Source organism: Erpetoichthys calabaricus, chromosome 2 (genome assembly GCF_900747795.2).
Source record: "Erpetoichthys calabaricus chromosome 2, fErpCal1.3, whole genome shotgun sequence".
Classification (NCBI taxonomy): Eukaryota; Metazoa; Chordata; class Cladistia; order Polypteriformes; family Polypteridae; genus Erpetoichthys; species Erpetoichthys calabaricus.
In genome coordinates this window covers 174,438,975-174,449,868 of record NC_041395.2, presented here as the reverse complement: position 1 = coordinate 174,449,868, position 10,894 = coordinate 174,438,975, and the positions used below count along the sequence as shown (strand labels likewise).

Genomic DNA, 10,894 nt, shown 5'->3' with positions numbered 1-10,894 from the left:
CCTTCCTGATATCCCCAGTGTATTAGTGTTTTCTGCTTTGGTAATGCATTATGTTACGTTCAGCTATAACTCAATGCCCTGTTAAAACATTGGTGTGAAAACAGTGCTACGTCATATAAATAGTAGTACCCTAATGGAAATTAACTGTTTTGATCGTTTCCTAAGTGTTACATGAACTACACCTCAACATCTCACATTCACTTGTTTTCACCTTTGAAACGCATGGTGCTACACTGAAGCAGAGTATTACTCAAAGTTCCTTGGTTTCACTGAGGTAAAACCAATGCCAAACTATATGAATAGTAGTTTCCCATCAGATTTTCACTGAGTAGAGCAGTTTCAAACTGCTGAACTAGCTGTCACACTACTTTGCGCTTTCAGTGTGTTCTGCTCTTGCAACTATCATTTGGTTTTCTAACTTATGGCCTATAGGCACATGCTCAGGTAAGATGCTGTTTGTTTCCGGTTCTTTAGTCTTTCGCTTGTAATTTATAATTACATTATTATTGATATTTGACTTTTTTTCTGCATGAGCTATTTTAGATAAATTTAGAATTTTGATTTAAGCCTTATTGTCAATGTTCATTTTTCTCCACTCCCTTGGGTTGTTCATGTAACCTCATACCCTCATTTAATTGTCATTTTTTTCTTTTACTTAGCCATGTTTCACCTGTCTACTTTCAATTACATAAATTATTTTGTTTGTGAAATTTATTTTATATGAACAAGTACAGTATTTAGTTTCTGTCAATTTTTTTTCTTCTTTCTATGTTTACGTGTTATCATCCATCTGTATACTGTAAATAAAATAGACTTTCTGTCTTTATGTTCCCTATACAATTCTACATGCTTTCACTGATATGGACCAAATTTGGTCTCTAGAACCATGTGGACAAGATAGACTACTTTGGAACCCAAAAATTTGACTCTGGGGGTCCCAGTGTTTTTTTTTTTCCCTGTGTGCTGCAGGTCGCACATCTGAATAGACTGAAGGCAGACTAGCAGATGAAGTAACCAGAGCTTAACATTAGTTACCCAGGTAACACCACATGCTGCATCTATTTACTATAAAAAGGATTGTGAGCTTTTGCGGGGAGAGGTTGGGTGAGGCTTGATTGAGAGTGGAAGAGCAGCACAACACAAAGGAGAATCAAAGGTGGGATGTTTAAGTCCTGCTTTTGTTGGCTTTTCCTCATAATTTAGGCACTACAAACTGTCCACCTTAAACTAAGACCATGAGTCAGACATGACAGCTTTCATGGTTACAATCCAGCAAAGACTTAACACAATCCTGGAATCCAATCAGACTCGAAAAAAACATATTCTCAAAACATAATGTGCTGCTTCTATCCACTGTAATATAAAAAAGAATATATTACAATTTTGCAGGGGGGTGTTGGGTGCAGCTTAATTGAGAGTGGAAGTGCAGTGCAACACGAAGGAAAATCAAAGGACAGTTACTTAACTCCAGCTTTGTCTCTTTTCTTCATAATTTAAACACTACGAACTGTCCACCTTGAACTAAGGGGACGAGTCAGACATGGTAATGTTCATGGTTACAATCTAGCAAGGAGTTACTGCAATTCTGTAATCAAATTGGACCCAAAAATAACAAATTCTCGAATTACAAGAGCAGAGACATTGATCAAAAGGCAGTGTGGATGACAGATGGTATAATGTGAAATAACAAGTGGGTCATCATTTAAAAAGCACAAACCTTTGTTTTCTCCAACCTGTTCTGCAAATATACCTTGGCAACACTTCGGCTAGTATATGAATATTTCTTAACTTTATTAGAAAATATTGTTCATTGTCCTGAAGTAGAGGGTGTTGCCTTTGAATTATTTGAAGTCTGTGGACACACCAATTGAAGACATTTCTTCAAAACTTGAAACTGGGAGTCTGTGGACATTTCCTTTGACTCTGATTTACTCATGTTGAACATTACACTCTGTACAGGTATTTATATTCAGGATTATATTATGTTCATCATTATTTAATGACTTGTTTTTTTGCCTTTTTTTCAATTTTTCTACTTTTCATATTTGTCTAATTCAAAGTTTATGACACAGCTATTGGGTGACTATACCCATTTCTTTTTAGCATTATTGAATTTTAGCATTTTGTTTTCATTGATTGTGTTAATTTTCTTTTTTTGGTTTTATGTGACCTACACACACAATTATATTTTTTTTTATCAACTATCCAATTTTTTGTTTATATATTTATTTTTCCTTTTTTTTGTTATATATACTTTTTCATTTGCTTGATTATATAATTAATTATAAAATAATCAGGAAAGCCCCATTTCAGATTTCAAGCTCATCATATGGTCTTCATAATCAAAAGAAAAGCAACAAGTATAAAATTCCACTTTCAGGGCTATAGGTACACAGCAAATTGAGTAGTGTTAAATTAACACTAAGTGTAAAATATCAACTTTTCCAGTATACATAGGACTACATACCTGAAAGTGTAACATCAATATATTTGAAATAGTTACATTTTTCACACTACCAAAGTGCAATTTTTTCAAAAATTTATATGAGAGATATACCGCAATGTAAGGCAACATTCTTTAACCCACTTAATCCAGTTCATGGTCAAGGGGAACTGGAGTCTGTCCTGGTGGCCCCAGAGGATGCACCAGTTCTTTGCAGAGCCTACTCATGGCTAATTTGAAATCACAACTGCACCTAACCAGTACACCACAGGCAATGTGAAGCAGGAACCCATACAAGCACAGGGAAAATATGCAAACTCCACACAGGCAACAGCAAGATGCAAGATTAAAACCTAGGTTCCTGGATCCGTGAAGCATCAATATTCCAGCCTGCATTACCATGTAGAAGAAATAACAGTCTCTAATTTTAAAATAGATTACTTGTAGTGTTTGGAAATTACAGTAGTTAGTGTGACATCGATAGTTGTATGACCTACTGTAAATGTTACACTGTCTGGTGTACAAATTACATTTCTTACCAGTCACCTGAATTACCTGTTAAATCATTAAGATGCATTAGCACAGTGGACAAAATACAGTATGTAGTTCACTGCACATATGTTTTTGTAAACTATACAATCACCAAAACAAACAGTGTACTGGGTGACTCTACAGGAGTATGTCTTGAGCAAATCTTTAAACATTTACCTTACTTAAAAAGTCTAAAGTGTCCCAAAGGAATTGAATGCATTATAAACACACTACCTCCACCACCACATAAGAAAGCTAACATTTCAGTCAACAACCAAAAGAAGGTACTCATTCCCAGTGGTGTAAATTTCACTAGAAAAGTATTATTTTATTTAGGTCAACTTTAATTAAGTTAAGTTTATTGTGTGTACACTTAACAGTGAAATTTTTATTGCATATCTCCACAGAATAACTGACAAACATAAAATAAAATAATACATAAATAAAAAGTATACATAGTATGCAACACATAATTATATGGGCAGTGTGGTATATTGGAAAAGTCTTTTGGACTTCAAACCCTAAGGTTGTGGGTTTAAATCACGCTACTGGGACTATGTGATCATAAGCAAGCCACTTCACCTGCCTGTGCCATAACTAAAAAAAAAACAAATATAACCTATTGTATCTTAAATGTTGTAAGTTGTCTTGGATAAAGGCATCAGCCAAATAAATGTAAATATATAGAAAGAAAATTTACAACTTATGGTTTCTCTGAACATGCTGTAAATGCCAGTGTTCCTATACTGTTTGCTTGAAAGATGGCTGAGGTATGTAATTCTCCATTAGTATGCAGCGAGTGTTGTATATATCCTGAATTGAAAGCAGTTGGATGCTGGTAATGTTCTGTGCTGCTTTCAACAGCCTCTACAGTGCTTTATCATCTTGAGCCAGGCAGATTCTCTGTACCAGGATGTTATGCAACAATGAGGATGGACTCTACTGTGTATCTGTGGAAGCATGAGAGAACAGACAGAGAAATGCAGGCTGTCTTCAGTTGTCTAAGCAAGTAGTTGGGCTGATAATAATTTTTTGTTTTTTGTTTTCAAGAGACAAAATGTGTTGTGCCCACTTCAGCTCATCAGTTACGATTACTCGAAGAAATTTAAAGCTGCTCAGTCTTTCAAGAACATTCCATCTAATGTAGCTGTCAATGTGAGCTGCTTTTAGCTTTTTAAAGTCTATGACCAAATCCTTGGTTTCACTGAGATAAAATATTCTGATTGTTGTCTTGGCACCATTTTTTCAGTAGATAGACCTATTTTCTAACCTGTCTCATTAGCGCTGGTGGTAAGACTTATTCAGGTGGTGTTATTAGCACAAGACTGGGATTTTAACTCTGGGCAATTTTCTATGTACCTAGTGGATAGATGAAGAAGATACCTCAGACATCCAATCAATAAAGCTCCAAAGCAACAAAGTGAAAACTTTTTTTTGAACTATACTATTCTAGCTAAAATGCCACTGGTTTTAGTTACTTTTACAACTATATTTTTTGTAAAATAAATAATAAAATGAGTGTATTTATGAAATAAAAAATGTATGCAAGTGACTGCTATTTTATCAAGGGAAATACGTGGTTGGAACTTTTTTTTCTAAGAAATTATATTTGTCATAAAAAGGTATTACAATCTATACATAATAACTGATGTGCTGTATGCTTTTAATTTTGTAATAATATTTGTAGGTATTACGTATATTCATCTTTTATGTTGGATTTAATACTTTATTTAAAAAGTTTTATTGTAATAAAAATAATCTGATTACTTTACTTTGTCAACACGTTATTTTTATATTACACAAAAAATACACTGGTGCAACATACATGAAATTTAGTGATCCGAAAAGGTAACATTTTTCTGGAAATGTAATGCATATTAGTGGCTCGCTTTCTTAATTGAAATAGTTAGCTTCCTTCTAAGCTAAAACAAAAGCTGCCTACAATAACGGGTAACAATTTAAATACACATTTACAATGATACAAAAAACCTCAGCTCGCCAAGCATGAAGAAAAACACATTTTGGCGATGCCAGTCACGTGGTGTCTCACACAAGGGCACATAACGATGTCTAAATTCTTCTCGCGACGTTTCCTTGGTAGCGACGTTGCGTACACCGTGAGGCCGCGCAGGGACGTCAGAACGGAGGCGCGTAGCTTGAGGAAGATGGCGTTGGAGGCCTGTCGATGACAGCAAGGAAACCGCGGAGTAAAAGAGACTTTTACTTGTTTCCCGCGTGAGAAATACAACTAGAGCGGAACGTTGTATGTTGATTCGGAGGCCGTCCTAAGGCAGTCCTTCCGCTTAAAGTTACCGACATAAGGACAGGTGAGTAAAGCTGCTTATAGTCTGTTTACAGGCCTAGTCGCCATTATTTTTTTTAATGCGGTCGACACATTTAAAGACAACCTTTTTTCGGCTAATTTGACGTGATGGTTTAATTAGCGACTGTTGTAAAAGCATCGCATTGAGTGGTATTAGGAAGAAGTAGTGTCGTTGAGACACAGGACAATTTAACCTGTTGACGTTGAGCGAAAACGTATTTACATTTAGCGGCAGGGTGTTCCGCGCTCTAAGGCGGGCTTTATTTTGTCGAGTGCGCGTAAGTGTGAGCAGCTTGTTCAGGCGGTGATGTTGAGAAAGACTTGGGTCTTGTTGGTTGTACAAAGAAATGCGTCCTGTTTGCATTTCTGTTCTGAGTTTGATTGACACAACTAGAGGAACAAACATTACTCAATGTAATTTATCGAGTCTGTTTTCTTATGTAGACTTAAATCACATTTCTATGGTTTAGTGTAACCACGTGTTACAGTGATGTTGCTTTTCATCTCTGACCCAATACTGGTTGGTTTAATTCAAAATATCGTTGTAGACTGTCTTTTAGCATTAAAAAATTATTTACATTACATTTAGCCCTTCAACCACTAGTGCCAGTTAAACTTCATTACCTAAACGTTTTTGTTCTGCAATCATTAAATATGGTAATACATTAATGATCTAGGAACGCATGGGCATTCGTATTCCTTGATACTGCAGGTTTTGTATTCAAAAACATGGTATATTAAAAAGAGTTGTCCGCATATATGTTAAAATCAAAAATGGTGATGCACAGTTTTAGTAATAATGGCTGCTAACGTGAAAAAAATCGCCTTAACAGTATATTTTTCCAATTCCCCTTTGCACCACTAAAGATACAGTCTTAATCTCTAGATGAACTTTTTTTAGTCATTTATTCCACAGTGAATTGGGTAGGACTTTATGAAGGAAGGATTTCTGAAGACAGCTAAGATTAATAAAGTAACACAATCAGTTTTTGGTTTTTCCACCTGATCAGTGTTGGAGTTCCTTGACTTGTGAGCCATCGTAAAACTCTGATATTACCTAGAAAATAACACATACCAAAGCTGTATCCGAACATAAGAGTCTTGTGTTGAGGCTACCTGAGAAATCAGCGTTTTCCTTTTAAGACATTTAAAGGAATACTCCACATAAAAAATGTTTTTTCTGTTTGTAATTTACCCCATGTAGTTTGTAGTGGTGGTTGTGAAAATATTTTAATCTTTCTTTCATTAGGAATGGGAGAAAGCGGTTTATGATGTGGTGAGACATATTGATCAGTTCTGTCCAGCGGCAAGTGATGTAGAAAATGTCTATGGGGAAAAAAAGAGTTCTGACATAATTCATGTCTCATAATCCGCATGTCTAATATCCATTTGTATGCTCAAAACAGCAAAATTAGTGAATTTTTCTACTAAGATATGAATTCTTGTCTCCGAAAAATGCGGCATGGGTGATAACCAGGAAAGATGCCACTCCCATACTACTGTGGATTATATAACATGAGTTATATGAGATATAGTTTTTTCTTTGCATGGCCGTTTTTCACATCAGTTGCCATTGGACAGAAAGGATCCATTGCATCATAAACCGCCTCAGTGGTGACTGGCGAAAAAAATTTAGGTGAGGGTGTGGCTTTTGCAGGGACAAACTGAAGCAGCACTTATCTATTATATAGTGCCTTCCATATCTATCTATCATATAGTGCCTTGCACATCTATTTATTATATTGTGTCTTTCATATCTATCTGGCCATTCCACATGCTCCCTATCATAATGTCAATGCACATCTTGACCTGTCCAGTACCAGACCAATAGGACAAATCCAGGCTAAATGTATTATACCCTTTCCACCTTGCTGCCTAATCAGATGCCAGCTTTTCCATTTCTGCTGTGCTCCAGATCTTCTGTCCATGACATCCACGGTTCCCCTGTTTTTCTAATAACTTGCCTTATAGACGGAAGGAACAGGTGCACCGACACTCAAATTGTATACTCCATCTGCCACTAAATTGCCAAATCCTGTACCTGCTTGTCTAGTTCCCCGTTCTGCCAAAACCCACACCATAATGTCTGTACCCCTTCTTCCATAATCTTCCAATAATGTGGACTTCTGTCTGTCCTATAACCCCCATCCATAGCACAAGTTCAAATCAGATCTTACTCTGCTTTTACTATCAGGATACCTATATTTCCTTGAACATAAATATTACCCTTCTTTCCTTCTGGCCTGAAAATTTCACTGTGTCTGCCTAACAATTAGATGCATACTATTGTCTAGAGCAGTTTTTCCCAACCTTGTTTTCCGTAGTGGTATATTTTGTGTTACCAAAATCATCCCAAGGTACATCACTATTCTACCAACTACAAACATATATGCATTTCATCTGTTCTGGGCAGGATGTGTTGATTTTGGTCACCTCTTCATTGTGCTTTATAATGCCAATCCTGCAGCCTTCATCTAGCTGTTCAGCAGTACTAAGCCTGCCAAAAACATTTAGCTTCATACTATTGACTAGGTGACTGCAGCTACTTTTATCCTTGAATTCATTCGTCAGGGCAGTCCAGTCCAAGCTCCTTATCTTCTTTTTTTCTCTAAGTGAATGGTTTATGAAGGGTGTTTCATCAAAGAAATAGCTGAATTTTCTTTAATTTCTGAAGTTCTGCTTGATGTTGCCACCAGAGTCATGCTCATTCATCTGTACTTGCATAACATTAAAGGCGGGTGTGAACTGTAAACCATTGACATGCGTTGTCAATTGTCCAATCACAGATAAAAAAACCTAATACAACACCAATTCACTGCCATTAAATGTGAGAGGAGAGCTATGTCTCTGGAAAAGTCTGAAAACAACCAATTAAAGGGCAGCCTCAGGTAACCTGCTTTCCAAAAGATCAAGGGTTTACATACACTCTTTTGGCTGGCGTCCATCACTCTGGAAATGTAGGTATTCACACCATTTTTTTTTTAAATTCATGCAGAAATTAAACAAATACAATTCAGAACCAATATTTAATGGATGTTGACATGCGCTGACACTGCACGTTGCGCAAATAAACAAATTTACTTCCTGATTATTTCACATTACCTAGTTGATTTAATTTGAGTTTTTTAAATATTTTTGGGGTTGGGGGGGGTGGGGTTTTTGTTTTGGCGGTGCCCTGCATTACAAGCTGCCAGTGTGCTGCATGAAAACATGAGATTAAAAATTTTCCTCTGCCATCACTACAAATAAACATGGTTGTGTGGTAGTATCTAAGGTATAATTTGGGAGTATTCCTAGAAGGTTGAGAATGGTGTAAAGTTGCAGCAGTCTCTTCTAGTTGTAAGATCTCTGCATAAGGCAAACCTTTATAGGATGGTGGTGAAAAAGAAACTAATTAAAAAGCATTGCTGCAACAAGCGGCCTCTGAATTCTTTTGTTAGCCTAGTATACATCTTGAATTAATGTAAAGATAATTTCTTTACACATATTGTGTATTGCTGTTATACAGTTAGGTCCATAAATATTTGGACAGAGACAACTTTTTCTAATTTTGGTTCTGTACATTACCACAATGAATTTTAAATGAAACAACTCCGATGCAGTTGAAGTGCAGACTTTCAGCTTTAATTCAGTGGGGTGAACAAAACGATTGCATAAAAATGTGAGGCAACTAAAGCATTTTTTTAACACAATCCCTTCATTTCAGAGGCTCAAAAGTAATCGGACAAATTAAATAACTAGAAATAAAATGTTCATTTCTAATACTTGGTTACCCTTTGCTGGCAATGACAGCCTGAAGTCTTGAACTCATGGACATCACCAGATGCAGGGTTTCCTCCTTTTTAATGCTCTGCCAGGCCTTTACTGCAGCGGCTTTCAGTTCGAAGTTTCGTCTTCAACAAGTGAAATGCATGCTCAATTTTGGGTTAAGATCAGGTGACTGACTTGGCCATTCAAGAACTTTCCACTTCTTTGCTTTAATAAACTCCTGGGTTGCTTTGGCTGTATGTTTTGGGTCATTGTCCATCTGTATCATGAAACGCCGCCCAATCAATTTGACTGCATTTAGCTGTATTTGAGCAGACAGTTTGTCTCTGAACACCTCAGAATTCATTCGGCTGCTTCTGTCCTGTGTCACATCATCAATAAACACTTTTGTCCCAGTGCCACTGGCAGCCATGCATGCCCAAGCCATCACACTGCCTGCACTGTTTTTTACAGATAATGTTGTATGCTTTGGATAATGAGCTGTTCCACGCCTTCTCCATACTTTTTTCTTGCCATCATTCTGGTAGAGGTTGATCTTGGTTTCATCTGTCCAAAGAATGTTTTTCCAGAACTGTGCTGGCTTTTTAGATGTTTTTTTTTTTTAGCAAAGTCCAATCTAGCCTTTCTATTCTTGAGGCTTATGAGTGGCTTGCACCTTGCAGTGCACCCTCTGTATTTACTTTCATGCAGTCTTCTCTTTATGGTAGACTTGGATATCGATACACCTACCCCCTGGAGGGTGCTGTTCACTTGGTTGGCTGTTGTGAAGGGGTTTCTCTTCACCATGGAAATGATTCTGCGATCATCCACCACTGTTGTCTTCCGTGGACGCCCAGGTCTTTTTGCGTTGCTTAGTTCACCAGTGCTTGCTTTCTTTCTCAGGATGTACCAAACTGTAGATTTTGCCACTCATAATATTGTAGCAATTTCTCGGATGGGTTTTTTCTTTTTTCGCAGCTTAAGGATGGCTTCTTTCACCTGCATGGAGAGCTCCTTTAACCACATGTTGTCTTTTCACAGCAAAATCTTCCACATGCAAGCACCACACCTCAAATCAACTCCAGGCCTTTTTATCAGCTTAATTGATAATGACATAACGACCCATTAAATAGGCTTTGAGTCAATTGTCCAATTACCTTTGAGCCCCTGAAATGAAGGGATTGTGTTAAAAAATGCTTTAGTTGCCTCACATTTTTATGCAATCGTTTTGTTCACCCCACTGAATTAAAGCTGAAAGTCTGCACTTCAACTACATCTGAGTTGTTTCATTTAAAATTCATTGTGGTAATGTACAGAACCAAAATTAGAAAAAAGTTGTCTGTGTCCAAATATTTATGGACCTAACTGTATATTATTACTTTATAAAATTGTATACTTCTTCAAGTTAAAAAAGGTTCCAGTGTTATGCTTCTGGAAAGAAAAGTGCTTCAGTATTTTTTAGTGAAAGTAATTACTTTTCAGTCAGCTAAGAATATAAAAATAACACATGAATTAAAAACTAAATTTCTTCTTGTAGAAATAATTCAACGATTTAGAACCATACCCCACATATTTCTGTGAATATGTAAGCTTTTATCAATGGCAAACTATATGCTAGGCTTATTGCAAAAAAGTCTGCATGTGCAGTCAGCCCAGATTCTTGTTATCTTAATGGAGACACTTTACATTGTTTCTTTTGTTTTTCTGTTTTTGTATTTTTCCACCTGGCACTTCTTGGAATATTATTGCACGGGTGTCTTTCCAGAGTCATGTTCCTGCTTGGCATACATTCACCTCGGTATCTATAATAATAAAAGGCAAAGCCCTCACTGACTGACTGACTGACTCAC

At 36.6% G+C, this 10,894-nt stretch overlaps 1 protein-coding gene across 3 annotated transcripts in view; it reads left to right on the top strand.

Moving 5' to 3' along the window:
* Positions 1 to 5,091: 5,091 nt before the first annotated feature.
* Positions 5,092 to 10,894, top strand: part of wdr33 (WD repeat domain 33) — a 197,542-nt gene continuing 191,739 nt past the window's right edge. For 2 of the 3 annotated variants that reach the window (XM_028793092.2, XM_028793089.2), the window contains exon 1: positions 5,092 to 5,301. The gene's annotated coding sequence lies outside the window, so the exon portion shown is untranslated. The remainder of the gene's footprint in view (positions 5,302 to 10,894) is intronic. The other variant, XM_028793093.2, reaches the window with a different exon arrangement.